Source organism: Engystomops pustulosus, chromosome 7 (assembly GCF_040894005.1).
Source record: "Engystomops pustulosus chromosome 7, aEngPut4.maternal, whole genome shotgun sequence".
NCBI lineage: Eukaryota > Metazoa > Chordata > Amphibia > Anura > Leptodactylidae > Engystomops > Engystomops pustulosus.
In genome coordinates, this window is record NC_092417.1 from 109,858,187 (window position 1) to 109,875,122 (window position 16,936).

Consider the following 16,936-nt stretch of genomic DNA (forward strand, 5'->3'; position numbering starts at 1 on the left):
AGAACCTAAAATCATTCGTAATTTTTACATTTCTAAACAAGTATTCTTCTTATATTCCCTAATAATTTCATCATCTATTTAATATTCAAGGTGCTGTATGTCTCAGCTAATTCCACTTCAAAAATATCTGGAAAAGAAATAGGCCCCAGTTAACTGTATAATTACTCCATGAAGTCTCCTTGGCATTCAACTCTTAAAGGCTTTAATGAGACCAAGCAAGAGGCTGGCACTGACCTGAGAAATTAACTTCTGCTCCTTCTCTGTGCAAACACATTACAGAGGACATGTTTGTGTTAGCGTGTTATGCATTAATATGACCTAGTAAATTATCTAATTAGCTGCGTATATAGATGACAGAGGAGCCACTAGGAGTATTTACAACACCTTTGTACTGCCATTTATCTGAATAGGTGGCATGCCAAACTGTTCTAATAAGGAATGATTGTAGCGCTTGAGAGCTGCTCAGAATAATGAGAGGGGTGCTACACATTTCTTTCCAGCTGTGCTTTGTTTCATGGCTTTAAACTTTTTTTATATAGAGCATTAATGTTATTTTTGTTTTTAAATTTTAACTATTAAAGCTTTTTTTTATTTTATTCAGATAGGAGGCTTGGATACTGAGATGTGAAGGCAGCAGAGGTAACCTTACTTCTTTTAGTAACATAAATAGATGTCCATGTGGCTAGCAGAGACAAGGCAAAGGGATCCAGGTACCTAAAAACAATGAATGAAGATGCTTGAATGGAGCATAAGGATTTATTCATTTTTATGTTTAAAAAAATTAATAATTCTATCCGTTCAGTAAGTATTTTTCTATCTAAAAGTACAGACAATTATATACATATGATCGATGAGTGATGTATAGATGTATATTGGTAAATTATCTAATATCCTGCTCCCCCCACATTTACACACACACTACAAAAACATGAGGTAGTAGCCAACCTATGTGTGCCTGTGTCAGTCTCCTCTCCTAAACATCCGACTCCCTCCCCCATCCCCGCTTCCTGTCATGTGTATTAAGCAGGCAGAGGTGGGATGGTGAGGACGAGAGGAAGAATTCATGAGAAGATTAGGCAGACACAGGTTGCAGCTGTTGCCTGCTGGGACTCACCCCATGCTGCTAGCAGGTAGCCAGGTAATGTAAAGTAAACTATCATTAACTACAGAAATTATTTAGAATGCTGACAAAGGTATTTTTTAAAATCAGTATAGAATAGACTATTGGAACCTGTTACCAGCTAAAAATCACATTTCTGGTGACAGGTTAACTTTAAGGTCCTGATGGGTGGATTGATGACAATAAGAGATAACATGACCATCACATTTCCTGCCATTTTATGGAAAGGAATTACAGCTATTGAGGTAAAAGATATTCCTATACCATGGAGCTTTACTTCACATATGAATAATGTGAAATGTTAAGAAATTACGTAATATCCTCTCCCCCATCACATTACAAGGAGTTTTATTAAGGTGGCAAACCCCTTTAAGGAGCCTGTAATAAGCAACAGTATCTCAATATCCATATTTGGAATTTAGAAGTCATGTTTTCCCCAATATGGGAAAATTGACATCTAACTTTGATTAAACATTGTATAAGTGTAACTTGAAGGACCTGCATATTTATGACATTGGCTTACCATTGGGCAATCCATACCTGTGGCCTACTATAGCTTTACAATAAATTTAACTATACAACTAAGTGGATACTGGTAAATATGGGGGGCACTGAGTCAAAATTCTGTGGCATTAGTACAAAAGCACAATTCTAGTAACACTAATGATTTGATTTCAACTAGTAAGAACATATTGATATTTAAAGGGCGGCTCTACCTTACCAGAATAACTGATTAAATTGTACCTCTGTTTATATAAGGATCTGTAGATGAAGCGGCAGGTCATTCTCTGTAATATACATACAAATGTTTCCATGTTTTCATATAAATTTTACACATGGACCCCTAGCTGTCATATGTAGTTATCTCTGGCAACTAAATAAAGGGAATAGATACCAAAAAATGATGCTGGAAAATGACGGTTCCAGATTTCAGCCTTACTGTACCACAAAAATAAACACACTCACCGAGAACTATTCTTACAATTTTACTTTATCGTGAAAAGGTCACAGCCCATCTGTTTGAATGCTGCTTCCAAGACATCTGATAGTGATATTCTTTTCTTAATTTTAACCCAGTAAGAGACACAGTATTTTTTTATTTTGATTTACTAGGGGAATCTAATTCCTTCCAGATGCCCTGCTAAGGCGTAATAACACTGCACACTGCATGGGGGATTAGAACTGATAATATGCAATAGATTTAATGAAAGTTTGAACTTTGGAGGCTTGGATGAGTCATGAATGACATAGAACATGATAAAAATGTATGCACATACAATATATACATGCAATGTAAGGACCACTAATACGTAAAAATCTATACATTTTTGACCCTACTGTTGACATGATGTATCTGCAAACTCTGCCTTCAACCCTGCAGCTAGCTGTCCCTCTCTTTCTCTGAATGCTGATGTCCAAAGGCTAGGAGCCCAGGGTCAATGGCACAGTAACTCTGTCTCAGCTTCCTCTTCCTGTTGTTGAGGTAGGCTGCCAATCTTCTCCTTTAAAGCTCTGTTCCCTAACTGCAAAACACTAGTGACTGTTCTCTTTATGTACCTTCTATTTCAGGCCAAACAATGACATAGCATTCTCCTATAGACTTACATTGAGTCACCATGACATTATATGGCAGAAAGGTTTTAAAGTGGTAAACAATTTTCCAGACAGTACCTGTCATTCTAAGGGTCAGTACTGTCTGATTTTGTGTCAAACATGTCAGTTTTTCTCCTGCAAAACAATTTCGACTTAGAGATGCACAGTCCGATATGTCTCTCAGGGTTCATTAACCTTTTCGACAGGTCTATACAAATACAATACGAATAAACAAAATGTATATTAAAAAACACTATAGATTAACCCCTTAATGACCATCCATCTGATTTTTTACGTCGGTCACTAAGGGGTCTTGGGCTAGGCCAACAGGTTTTTCCCAACAGGTGATATGACAGCTAAGCCCCTGCTCTAACAGTCCGGATCAGAATGAATTCTGATGCGGACTGTTTAACCCCCTAGATACATACCTGGTGAGGAAGGGAGTGCCGTTTTCTTTGCCGGACAGCCTTAATTAGGTCTAACGGAGGCAGAGCCTGCTTGGTCTAGCCCCTGGCAGGACATAGCAGTCTGCCTGTCAGCCTATGCACATGCATAGGCTGACACTTCTAATGCAATACAATGCACGGGCATAGGCTGACACTTCTAATGCACTGCAATGCATGGTTAATGCAGTAGTATGAAAAAGTGGTCACATGATCACTAGTTCATATGCTATTATCGTATATATATAAGTATGAGTCGAATTTTTCAGCACAAAAATTGTGCTGAAAAAACCTAACTAGGCTCATACACTGTACTCACCTTTATGACGCCCTCTCTCAGGTCTTCTTCTTGCTTCCGATGCTCCGGTGCCTCTTTGGGTCCAATGGCTCCTCTCTGGGTCCTCCCACTCCTCTTTGGCTCCTCTTTAGGTCATTTGGCTCCAGCAAGCGTCTGACCTCATTCTGTGTGTCAGCCATGCACGAGGACCTGAAGAGGAGCCAAACAACGCGAAGAGGAGCGGAAGGACCCAAAGAAGACCCAAAGGGGAACTTGAGTATCGGTACCAAGAAGAGGACCTTCAGCGGTGTCGGAAAGGTGAGTGCAGTGTTAATTTTTTTTTATTACAGGCTTGGCATACTGGGGAGCTGGCAGGCTATATACTACAGGGGCTGGAAGGCTATACACTGGGAGGTAGGAGCTGGCAGGCTATATACTACAGGGGGAGCAGGGGCTGGCAGGCTATATACTACAGGTGAGCAGGGGCTGGCTATAGACTGCAGGTGCTGGCAGGCTATATACTGGCGGGACAAAGCTGACAGGCTATATACTGGAGGGGAAGGGGCTGGCAGGCTATATACTGGGGGTAGGGGCTGCCAGGATATATACAGGGGTGGCTGGCTATCTATATACTGCAGGGGCTGTCAGGCTATATACTACAGGGGGAGCAGGGGCTGTCAGGCTATATACTGGGGGGCAGGGACTGGCAGGCTATATACTGGGGGGCAGGAGCTGGCAGGCTATATACTAAAGGTGAGCAGGGGCTGGCTATAGGCTGCAGGTGCTGGCAGGCTATATACTGGGGGGGCAGGAGCTGACAGGCTATTTACTGGGGGATATGGGTTGGTCAGCTATGACCAAAGCATTTTTTTTCCCATTTTTTATGTTAAAATTAGGTGCCTTGGCTTATACTTGGGTCAGCTTTTACTCAGGTATATATGGTCATTTAAAAACAAAAAAGTAAAAAAAAAAACACAAAATAAAAAATAAATGAAAAACAAAAATAAAATTATTAAATTGTTCCAAAAGTCTCCATAAGATCCAAAGAGATGAACGGGGCAGCCTGGCTATCCGTGACTGGCTTTTCCATCCATCTCAGTGGGTGCTGTGAGGGATCCCTGTCACTGATAAAAAAAAACTTGCTTCGTGGGAAAACCCCTTTTATATTAGTCAAATTTTCAAATGGGTTTTCCTTAAGAGAAAAAAATCTGAAATGTAGAAATGAATTCCAATTCCAAGTTAAAATATGTTCATGCTTTTGTAAAGAAGAAATCTAGAATGAAGACAGTGAAGCAAAGATCAGAATTTCAAGGCACCACATAGTGAAGTCTTACAAATATCATAAATCAAATTGCTGATGAGTTAAGCCAGCATTGTACTCGATAGTAACAATTGGCACATGCTATATACTATTATCAGCAATTGTAATATGGAGTCCTTGCAAGGAACAATAGTTCACAGCTGAGGGCCATGAAATAAATCATAGCAGATGCTTTTCTGCATCTTCAGAGCCAAGGTTTAGGCCTTTGGATCTCTATCACAATGCTACTATCTCTATTAGTACAGCTTATAAACCTCATTTATAAAAATATCCAAATGTCCTGGCAACTTCCTATGACAAGACGTCAGGTATGAAATCTATGGCTCAGAATTGTCCCTGAATCTTTCGTAAACTATAGTTGCGGGCTGTGACTGCCAAACTGGGACAAATTACTTAAAGTGAGGCAATGCACAAAGCTCTGCTGCATGACCAAAGACCTTCAAAAGTTGCAAACCAGACACTTTTGTGGTTGACCGCGGTCCTTTTTGGAGGTGGAATACTTGACCACAAGGATGAAATTGATCACCTCATCCTGTCTTATAGTGAAAGGATTTCCTGATAATGTGGGAACAGCCTTGTATATAACTAGGATCATCACATCATGATCCTTCACCACTGCTGACCAAAGCCACAGTGGCACTAAGCAAACAAACAAACCAATGGGGAAGAAAATACAGTGTGGTTTAGAAACTCATGTAATATAAGTAAACTGTGTCTGCAGCCCAGACGAGAGCTCCGAATACTTGCTGTCAAAAGAGGTCAACCTGGCACCCACATGGTTTATTTTATAATTTAAGATTATCTCAATCTTAATGAGCCTAAAATTACTGGTGAATAAGAAGTGACTGATCTTAAAGGGTAAAGGGGATGTCTGCCTTAGACAAATGCCAGAAAGGTGATCAGAAACTGATCACTAATCCCCTAATGATCATCAAATGATGAGTTATTTGTGGTGAAACCTAAAAATTGTTCTTTCTTTTCCTGTAGCTTAAACATTTCAATCCATGTTTGTCTGTGTCATGTAGGGCGGGACCTCTATAGTAAAAAATGTCCTTTGTAATGTTATACATTTTAGTTGCAGATCTTGAACATGGGCACTCCCTTATTGGATATATGAAACTAGACAATGTGTCTTGTTGTGAAGCAATGAGCACTAAAACAGGGTCAGGAGTTCGGTATTCCTAAGCAATCATAGGAACACAAAAATTGGGCAGAGGCTGAAAATATCTACTTCTGCTACATCAAACTGATTTTTCCTATTTTCTATCATTCTATTTATTTCAGTTACAGAAATTGTGACTTACAGGGAAGATTGTTGTGGGCATTGGATGAGATATGCCAATGTTGGACCTACATCTATCTAGACACATCAAGAGGCCATGCAACGGTACCACCTTCCTTTAACTTTTTTTTAAAAAAAGGAGACAGCTCAATAAAATATTTAATTGAGTTCACCAATATATAGAGACCACAGAGTTAACAAATATAAACAATAAATGTTTTCTATTTTACTGATGTAAGTCAGAAATACAATGGGTTAGCAAAAAATATTTTATATCCATCTATCTATCTCTTTAGCTATCAATCTCTGTCTCTCTGTCCGTCTCTCTCTCTCTCTATATATATATATATATATATATATATATATATATATTTCTATGTGTCTGTCTTTATTTTTGTCTCACTCCGTCTCCCTCTTTATCTCTCTGTGTTTGTCTCTCTTTTTGTTTCTCTCTCTTTGTCTCTTCCTCTGTCTCTGACTGTTTCTTTGCCTCTGTCTGCCTCTGTCTGTCTCTCTCTGTCTCTGTTTGTCTTATACTCATTGCCTATAGTAACCAATCAAAGCTCAGAGCTAATATTAATGGCCTGTGGAATTGCCTGTGGATTGTTTTTTTTACTGCCATGGCAGGCAATGTCTCTTGTATATGGTAATTTATAAGTGTGTTTTGGAAAGTGTGGGGTCAAAATTTAGACAAATCACAGGATACAATGAGATTCCAATGAGAAAGTACTGAACTGACTTCAGTACTTCAACTGAAACAGACAAGAAATAATCCACTATAGTTCTGCACACAGGGAAAGAAGGAATGTCCACTTAATACCCCATTGAAATCTATGGAAAGTAGTCATATACTGTAGATAAATTACAAATACCTTAATCCCTTTAAGGTAGTAAACATCTTTCACAATTATTCATTAAATATGTCTTTCTTCCATTTTTCTTCAAGGATAGTATCTTCCTGGGTGAGATCTATATGCTACTTAAACCAAATTTCTTCCTGACAGGATGATAAGGCTCTCTATAAGAGACCCATTTTAATTATTTATTTTGCTAACTTTGTATATAGAAATGAATGCCCTACATTCTACGTAAACAGGAAGGGGACCTGCTGACAGGTTCCTTTTAAGAGAAATTGATGATGCTTTTCACAGTAAAGTCAGTTCAGTGCCTTGTTTTTTTATTTAATTGGATTTAAAGTTAGATTGCTTTGGTGTAATACTAGGTGGGAACAATTAAAGTAAATAGGAGAGCCGTTCATCAAAATTAAAGCTGATCTATTGTGAATACATTTACACTATTCCCCGGACGGTCATATGTAACATTATTCTCTATTCATCGGCCTTAAAAATTTTCCCCATGTAGAACACATGTCCTCTATAAAAGAACAATATAGTAGAATACTACTATTACTATTTTGATCAAAATCAAGGCTCTAGAAATGTTTGGAACAAATATTGAAAAGCACACAATTACTGGTGGCAAATACAGTATGGAGGGTAATGAAACCATAATTATGTTGAAGGTTGTCTTCTTCTTTCCAGTTTTGAACAGCTTGACAATTAAAAGGAAACACAAAAATCTTCAAATCAGGATTTCATAATATGAGAATAACAAATACATAAAATGTAAATTTATTTTTATTTACAATCATAGTAAAAGATCATTTATTTATGAAGCATTATACTTAACTCATTTACATCCCTGGACGTAAATGTACGTCCAAGTTGGCAGGTAATGTACATTTCAGGATGTACATTTTCATCCTGAACTGATGTCATGAGCTTCTGTTATGACAACTGTGATAGTGGTAGTGCCCAGCTCTATGAGACAGTCAGGCCTTGTTATAGTTACAATATCCACTCCCTAATCATACCCCCTGCGAACAGAGATCACCACATTAGGGCGGAGGAGGAGTTGTGCGATTGCCTTCATGGCATTACGAAATCTATGCCGTGAACACCGTAAAAAAACGAATAATAATTAGGATTTTTGCACATCTAACCAAACAAATAAGCAAAAAAATTAAGCAATAATCAACAAAAAAATCTAAATGTTACACAACTTATAAGATGGTGATGCAAAAACTAGTGATTTTTCTCTCCAAATGTGTTTATATTCGCAAAATTATTGAAACATAAAAGAGCTATAGAAATGGGATATCAGAATAATCGTACTGACCCGACATAGATATGATATCTATTGTATACAGTGTATGAAACAAAACATAAAAGTCAAAAATCAGTATCAGAATACCATACATTTTTTTGGATTACTGCCAATAAAGTTAATAAAATGTAATCAATATTGTACAGCCACCCCAAAAATAGTGTTGCAGTATACCTTTGAGGGGTTTAGTGTCCAAAATGTGCTCCTTTTTTGGGGTTTCTCTTGTTCTGGTATTTTATAGGCTCAGCAAATGCCACACAGCACCTGAAATTTGGCTCCATCCCTTCTGCGCTCTGTTATGGCCCATAAAGTAGTTTATATCCACAAGCAGAGGCGTGGCTACAGCCATAGCAGCCATAGTGTGAGCAGGTGTGAGCAACAATGCTTGGAACATGGAATAAATCCACTTATCTTATTGCACAATTCTATGCCTGGAGTGCTCTTATTGCCTCTCTACATACTATTTTGGAGGACCTGAAGCCTGGCCCTGGTTAGTGTGCACCCATCTTTTCTTTTTCTGTGCTGCTTGGATTATCCTCTTGTATATATATATATATATATATATATATATATGTGTGTGTGTGTCCATGTATGTATATGTGGGGAATGCCGGAGTTACATAAATGTATTATTTGTTAAGGAAGGCCACTGCTGGACATGTTAATAGTGAGTGGAGGCCACTTCTGGACATGTTATTGGTGAAGGGAGGCCACTGCTTGGACATGCTATTAGTGAGGGGAGGCCACTGCTGGGACATGTTATTAGTTAGGGGAGGCCGCTGCTGGACATGTTATTCGTGAAGGGAGACCACTGCTGGACATGTTATTAGTGAGGGGAGGCCACTGCTGGGACAAGTTATTAGTGAGGGGAGGCCACTGCTGGACATGTTATTCATGAAGGGAGACCACTGCTGGACAAGTTATTAGTGAGGGGTGGCCACTACTGGGCATTTTATTTGTGAAGGGAGGCCGCTGCTGGATATTATATTATTGAGGGTGGGCCACTGCTGGAGATTTTATTTGTGAAGGGAAGCCACTGCTGGACATGTTATTAGTGAAGGGAGGCCACTGCTGGACATGTTATTAGCGAAGGGAGGTAGCTGCTGGACATGTTATTAGTAAAGGGATGCCACTGTTAGGGCATGTTATTTATTTAATAAATTGGTTAACAAGGGTGTGTCGAGGAGTTTTCATTTTAATAATATATATTTCCTAAAAAAATGGTGTGTTTTTTGACTCAAAACTCTAATAGATGGCACCCATTACTAGGACCAGGCCCTTGTGTAAGCCAATAAAAAAGGCTACAACCAACCCCCTTATCTTTACCCTGGTATCCAACACGGAGGTTGGGAAAAGCTGGGTACAATCCAGTCCCTGTCCATCTACAGATGATCATGTTCTAGGGAGGCTTCAGACTGGCATTAATAGGCTGTGATGGCCCAAAGACAGTGGGCGTTCACACCCCAGTAATGTCAGGCTGCCAGTGTTTTCTGTTTGTTTTGTCTTGTTACATGTCTGCACTGTGACCTAGGGAGGGACTGTATTTGTGGTTATCCCATAGGATCAATATCAATGCATAGGATACTCAGATGTAGGTAGGCAGGGCTGTTGGGGACCTGGAGATTAGAGCTCACTGTCATGTTTGTTTTCCCTGCTTAGTGTCCCCATTACAAATGCATTATAATTTCATACCAACATAATTTCTGTCCATTTTGAAGTTTCAAGAAATTCCGGTTTCAATCTGTATGATAATGAGGTAGGTGGTGCACCCCTGAGATGACCTTAGCACCCACAACACTGCTTTTTCAGCCTGGCCCTCTACCCTCGACATGAAATAAGCAGGAGATTTGTCTTGTGAGACTTATGAGGTGACATTGAAGACAATGAAGAGGGAAGTGGTTAAGGCGTGAATGGCAGTGCTGTGGGTGCTTAAAGGGAACCTGTCACCAGGAGACCCATTTTTAGCAGTCCCCCAGTCCCCACAGAGCATAGTACATACACTGCCAAAGTGTTTTTGTATAAAAAAATTGGTTTTACAGAAAAAAAGATATGTTATATTGTACCTTTCATAAGCATCTGCTGTGTGACTAGGCAGTTGCCCAATGGGAGGGGCTGGAAAGGAGTAGTTCCCCCCACCCTTGGGAAACATGTGACCTTTTCAAATATATCAATAACTCCCCTCACTCGAGATTGGCTGTAGAGGAGCAGGGGGCATCGCTAAGCCAAGTGATGGGTGTTTTCATATATTTGAAAAGGTCACATGGAGGAGCTGTTCCCAAGGGTGGGGGGGAACTGCTCCTTTCCAGACCCTCCCATTTGGCAACTGCCTAGTCACACAGCACATGCTAATGAAAGGTACAATATAACATATCTTTTTTTCTGTGAAACCAATTTTTTATACAAAAATACTTTGGCAGCGTATGTACTATGCTCTGTGGGGACTGGGGGAGTGCTAAAAATGGGTCTCCTGGTGACAGGTCCCTTTAATTAAACAGGAAATATCTTGTAATGGTATAATGGACAGGAATAATAAAGCTATGTAGAAAATAACAGTGCACCTCTCTACAACATATTGCTCACAGATTATAACACTTGAAGGAATTGTGTGAAGTTACTAAGATGGTGAGCAGAGGAACAATTAGCTATAGAAGGTAATGACTAGGCTGTGGCCAGGAGCCACACAGATATTGGATAGTTGACTTCTCTTATGTAAGTTGTTTGAACCCCCCGTTGCAATGCCCTGAGGAGCACCACAGACAGTTTTCAAAGTGAGGCCTCGTTCAGACAGACAGTATTGGGAGTAAATATATTATTTGTAACCACAGGGAAGCTATTTTCACACTCACCAAATCCCATTCACAAAGCATCAGATGTCTTATAAATCTCTGCCATGTTTCATTAGTCGGGGATTATAACCGTTTTCAGTGTGATGACTATCTGCAAGCACAGAGATAGAAGATTGAGTGGGTTGTAATTAAACACATTATCAATTTTCCACTAGATCTGCTCACAAGCCTGCATTACTTCCACACATCTACAGCAGGTAAAAGCCCGTCGCACATATTTCACATAACATATTTCTCTCGTTTCCAATGACACGCTGAGCTGGGGATTTAATTACGTTAATTGGTAAATTATAGCAATACAACTGTCTAGAAATCTCTGATTATATGTTGCTAGCACTCTCATTTTCATGTTAACACTCAATACTAAACTTACAATGTGCTGTATCAGGTTTTTATGGTCTTTATTAGGCTGGTTGCAGGTGCAATACAAACTATTGATGCCTATACAAGGTTTTTCAGAAAACAAACCACTTTCCCCAGTAACCTGTGAATGATGGTTGACAATCATTATGAAATTCACCTGTCATACTAAAAAGGAAATGATCCTAGCAGATAAGGATCTTTGCGACAGTATCTAAGTAATAGTAAAAAAAGTACTTTCAACCCATAGCTTGCAACTCCCTACCTCATTGGCATCTTAAGCAGCTGCCAATTTGGTGTAAGTCAATGACAACTTTGGTCATTTTATCCTGCCCTTTGCTGGTGCCATACAGGGCTTTTTTCCGCCCAATATTTAGGGAATAAAGTGAGTGAAGTTTAGTTCAGCCTTACATAATTACAGCCCGTTATAAGTTCAAATTATTCAATGGGGCTTATTTACTAAGGGTCCGCAGATTGCACTTTCGTCAGATTTTTCGAAGTTTTTGGGATTGGCGCCGCTGTGACAGGTATTTAACTGGGTATTGTGTCGCATGTGAACGGATTGTGGTGCAGCTGTGCTGGCTTTCATGCAAAAGAAATCGGGAGGCGGGACACCGGACGTTCCGACTGATTCTGACGAGAATTAAGATTTAATTTGTGTCGCAAGACAATTCACTTTCAAACACTTGGAAGAAGAAGGTGAACTCCGGCGGACCTGAGCGGGGACGCAACGCAGGATATCGGGCACACGATATTCGTGAATCCCAGCACAGTGCATTCCATTCGGACAATGCAGTTTCGGGGGTCACTACAGGACAGGTAAGTTAATGTGGCTCAATGAGTCAAACTTGAAATGGGAATGTGTTTTAGCTGTGTTTTTTTTTAGTGACTAGCGCACATCCCAATTTACTTTTATGGGCTCATGGCCACAGCCGTGGATTCCATGACCCCATACATGGGCAGACTGCCTGAGCCCCAAAATGTAGAGCAGGTCCTACTCCTGCCCGGTAGTCTTTTCTATTATGATTGGTACCAGAAAGATGAAATAGGGGTTCTGGTGCCTGATGTTTCTTAAATTTCTTCCTGGAAGCGTCATGAGATTCCATACACATCGCCTGGTCGTCCAGTCAGACCAAATACAGCTTTTGTCATTGTGGCTATACTATTTAAGGCTGACTGTATAAAGAATTTGACTGTGAGAAAATGAGCAACAAAAAGGGTTAAATCTTAAAGAACAACAAACTAAACAACTGCAATTTCCACAGCATACTAATAGCCGTGTCTGCTTTTGCATGTAATCATTAGATTCAATTACAAATGCTTCATTAATTACCATGTTCTTTACTGCTTGTGCCTCCTTGACCTAACACTACAGCTTCTGATTTTCACTGGTGATGCATTTAGCCTGCTGTCCCAGATGTGTTGTGTATTCACTGCTTTCATGTGTCAACTAATTAAGCAAGGTTTTCTATAGGAGATTATATACGCTAGAACTTTACATGCGACCAGTGAGAATAAGAATGGACAAAGCTTTATATTAGGATAATCATAAGATTGTAAAGTTTGCTCTTTTTAGTATCTGGACTCTGACAGCTAATATCGGATTTTGTGTCCATCAGGGTGGAGGGGTGAGTGAAATGAGTTATTTTCACTAATGTCTTGGGTACAAATCAATCCAGGGTTAACACCTGCATTGCATTTGTTCTGCATGCTGGATGTTAAGCCGGACTTCGTATCATCCAAGTTTTCTAATTTGACTTTCTATGAAACTGAGGTAGAGTCTTTATAACAGTTTCTTTAGTATATTGTATAAATTGTCTAACAACCAGCTGTTGTGAACTGACCATGTTATTCAATCAGTTTGACTTTGGTACACCATTAAGTCTGTTATCCTTCAGTCTATCAAATTTTACAGTTCAGCACATGGCTTCTTCAGCTCCCAAAGGGCGCTGGTGCCTAGTTTGACTATGGGCCACTAGGGCACAATATGGGCATTTTCCCTGGACCCCCTGGTTTTCATCCCTTCACCCTTATGCAACATTCTGGTATTTTCTATGTATAAGCAGCTACCTCTTGTGCCTGTCCTAGTGTAAACAATGGGCCCAGGAGCAGGAGGCATTGGTACAGGACACCAAGAGATCCAGCAAAAGAATGCTCAGAGTAGTGTCAAGAATCAGGTATGTGGTGGAGGAAGGCACAGGATCAGAAGTCAGTGAAAACCCAAGATTGTACACAGGTTAGAGATCAGAAAAATATTGCAAGGTCAGGCATTTAGAAAGGGTGGTCATCAATAAGCTTGCTTCTTGAACAAGTTTCTTAGATATGCGCAAAGACACTGAGCAACTGCAACTGAATTCAGTATTTCATTTCAGTTCTGGTTGTCCGCATTCATGCCAGGTGTTCCAGCCAGCACATGGAAGTGCTATGCAGCTAGAAAAAGAGGGGGATATGTGAGTATGGGGCAGCTGCTGAGCAGTACAGCTCTAGGTAACCCGGCGATGGAGGATGCATCTAGGAGTGGATACTGTCACTTCCTACTAGTAAAGGACTACATGCAGTTTTATATCATTTATAGATTCTAGAACATCTTCACATAACTATGGATGATACAGCTGATGTGACCTTGACTCACTCCATGATTTTACTGAGTTACCTTTTTATTTTAATAGGAGAAGTGATAGAAAATGGAGATATCTACCTCGCTGCCTTGACGTAATGGACCAGATTACTATTCATTCACGGATTCTTGGAGGCCACAGTGAAGTCCCTCATCCATGCAGGAGGGCAATAAAACTTGCAGGAAGGTATGCTGGAGCAGACTTTTTATTTTAATGAGATGATGGCAGAAGGAAGATGTGGGCAGTAAGAAGGGAACAGTAAGCCACTTGTGTTTCCGTATGTTCCCTGGGTGCTGACTGCCCACAAAAATTACATAAAAGCTGATTCATTTTAATGAAACATTTGTAATGCTCCTTTTCTACAGTGGGGGCACTGTGGGAGAATGGAACAATTGCTGCCAGGTTCCTCTTCTAAGTATAAGAGATCATGGGTGGTCCCAATCATCTTATTGTTAATAGGCCTTTTTAAACAAAAAAGGATTGTCCAATGATATCAAATCCATTAACATTTAAAGATGAGAAAACATTAAATGAACACTTTCCCATGTATAGCAGTATACACTAAGCATAAATAAATGAATTGTCTAATTATTGCTTCCCACTCCCTGTAGCAAAGTTCACAAACTGGTTGGTTGCCTGAGGACCCATAACATAATAGGCCAGGTCATATACAGTATAACAAACTCAGTAAGCTGTAGTGAGAGAGTTTTTTGTCTGTAAACAACAATCAGGCAATGTTCCTACTTGTAGCAATCATGAATGTCAGAATGTCTCTATTTCCATGGTAGTGCACTAGTATGATAACCTGGATATAAGTCTTCACACTTCTCTGTCCACCTAAAGAAAGCAACTCTTGTTGTCCAATCTCTTTAGGTTAAGAACACCTTTGCATTAGAGGGGAGACCAGGAGACAAAAATTAAAGAGGTGCCTTATGGTGTAGAACAAATTGTGAATATTTTTTCAGAACAAAGTTTATTAACATTGAAGAAGGAACAAACAATGAAAAAATAACAATTCACATTGCATACAATACAATCAGTATGGCAAACATATGAGATCACAATGTTACATAGCCTAGACTATGAATAATAACGTGTCATAAAAAATGGAACAAAAAGAAAAATCCCAGGCAAAGAATTACAAGAAAAAAGCTAAGTAACAAAAAAAAAGGAAGGAACATCAAGAACTGGTCTGCAGTTAGATAGAAATCTCCAAGTTGCATTCAGTCATAGTGGCAGGAAGATTTCATGAGAAAGGGGCGAGCGGGGACCCAATCTGTGGGAATGTTTTTTTTATTTCGATAAGGCAACTGTGGTAGTCCATCTCCTTCTCCAAAGGTAGATCAAGCTAACCAATAACCATTAGGTAATTCATCTCAGTAACCTATTTTTTTTTAAGTACAACTGTAAAGTATAAAAACTTTTGCCTAACTGTGCACTAAGGAAAAATAAGTAATTCTCTAATTTACTATAATTAGCTATCTGCAGGTGTTTAGCAGCTAGCAGAGGTTTTACCTTATCATTATAACATTATGGTCAGGAGGTAAACATAAAAGTAGCTGCCAACAACAAAAAGCAAATGGATCTGAAAACTTTTGTAGGAGAATTCCTGCCATTTGTGTAAGGTAATAAGTCAGACTTAAAATTCTTAAATTGAATAGTGTTTTTTTAAATAAAGTGTTTTTCTGCAGGACTCAATGGGAATGCACCATAATAAACAGGAGCGCTTCACAGTTGACAGGTTTGTTTTTGCAACTTTACGAGCCTGTTTCGAACCTCCAGCGCACAACTAAAACTTACAAATAGAAGTAACGATTGTACATTTGCTTCAAGGAAGACTCCATTTTGATTCTATCTCTGAGTTAATTTGTATTCGCAGTAAAAAGGAATGTAATGGATCTTTTCGGCTATTATGAATAAATGATGCGTGCCTAACAACTTAACTTACGGATTACAAAAAGAATATTGTTACAAAATGATTGTTTTCACAACTCGTAGAAGGTAATTAATTGGGGAATGGGCGTTCACAATGATGACTGAAATGTCTGCATTTCCACCACTTGAATTAATGTTTGCTTTCATGAGTGAAAAGCACGGAGGAGGGGAAAGAATGCAAAAAAATAATACATCACAGCAAATGTGTCACAACAAGATGAATATTGAGCCCACCATTTTGGTGAAAAGTTTGCCATCAGTTTTTTTCTGGGCGCTAAGAGCCAGAGAGAAGTCTAAGCACACCTTAGTAAGGAAGGTTTTGTTTTTTTAAACTTCTGTTAAAAAACTTTTATTTCAAGTTTTAATAAACAAGCTAAATTTGAGACAAAAGTGAAGTTTCCGCTTACTGATAGACATTTGTCAAACACAGAAACCACATATAAAGGATATACCAGACATCTATGGTATCTGTGCAGTTGACAAGAGTAACGTTTGACAGAGTGCTGCATTTGGGCATGAGGCTGCTGTAAAGCGCGACACTAAATGCAGTTACTTGAACTTAGGAAAGATGGCAGCTTCCATAATCATGGAGAAAATAAATCTACAATTACATTAAAAACAGATTAGAAAACAATTATCGTATATACTCGAGTATAAGCCGACCCGAGTATAAGCCGAGACCCCTAATTTTACCACAAAAAACTGGGAAAACCTATTGACTCGAGTATAAGCCGAGGGTGGGAAATGCATTGGTCACAGACCCCCCAGTATATAGCCAGCCAGCCCCCAGTAGTATACAGCCCAGCCTGCCCCCAGTAGTATACAGCACAGCCTGCCCCCAGTAGTATACAGCACAGCCTGCCCCCAGTAGTATAGAGCACAGCCTGCCCCCAGTAGTATACAGCACAGCCTGCCCCCAGTAGTATACAGCACAGCCTGCCCCCAGTAGTATACAGCACAGCCTGCCCCCAGTAGT

At 39.5% G+C, this 16,936-nt stretch overlaps 1 long non-coding RNA gene across 1 annotated transcript; it reads left to right on the forward strand.

Annotated features, from left to right (window-relative positions):
- The first annotated feature begins 607 nt into the window (after positions 1 to 607).
- On the forward strand, positions 608 to 16,153 carry LOC140068927 (uncharacterized). The gene is made up of 4 exons (XR_011848636.1): positions 608 to 710; positions 2,690 to 2,805; positions 14,077 to 14,211; positions 15,717 to 16,153. It is a non-coding gene; the product is annotated as an uncharacterized lncRNA (long non-coding RNA).
- The last annotated feature ends 783 nt before the right edge of the window (positions 16,154 to 16,936 follow it).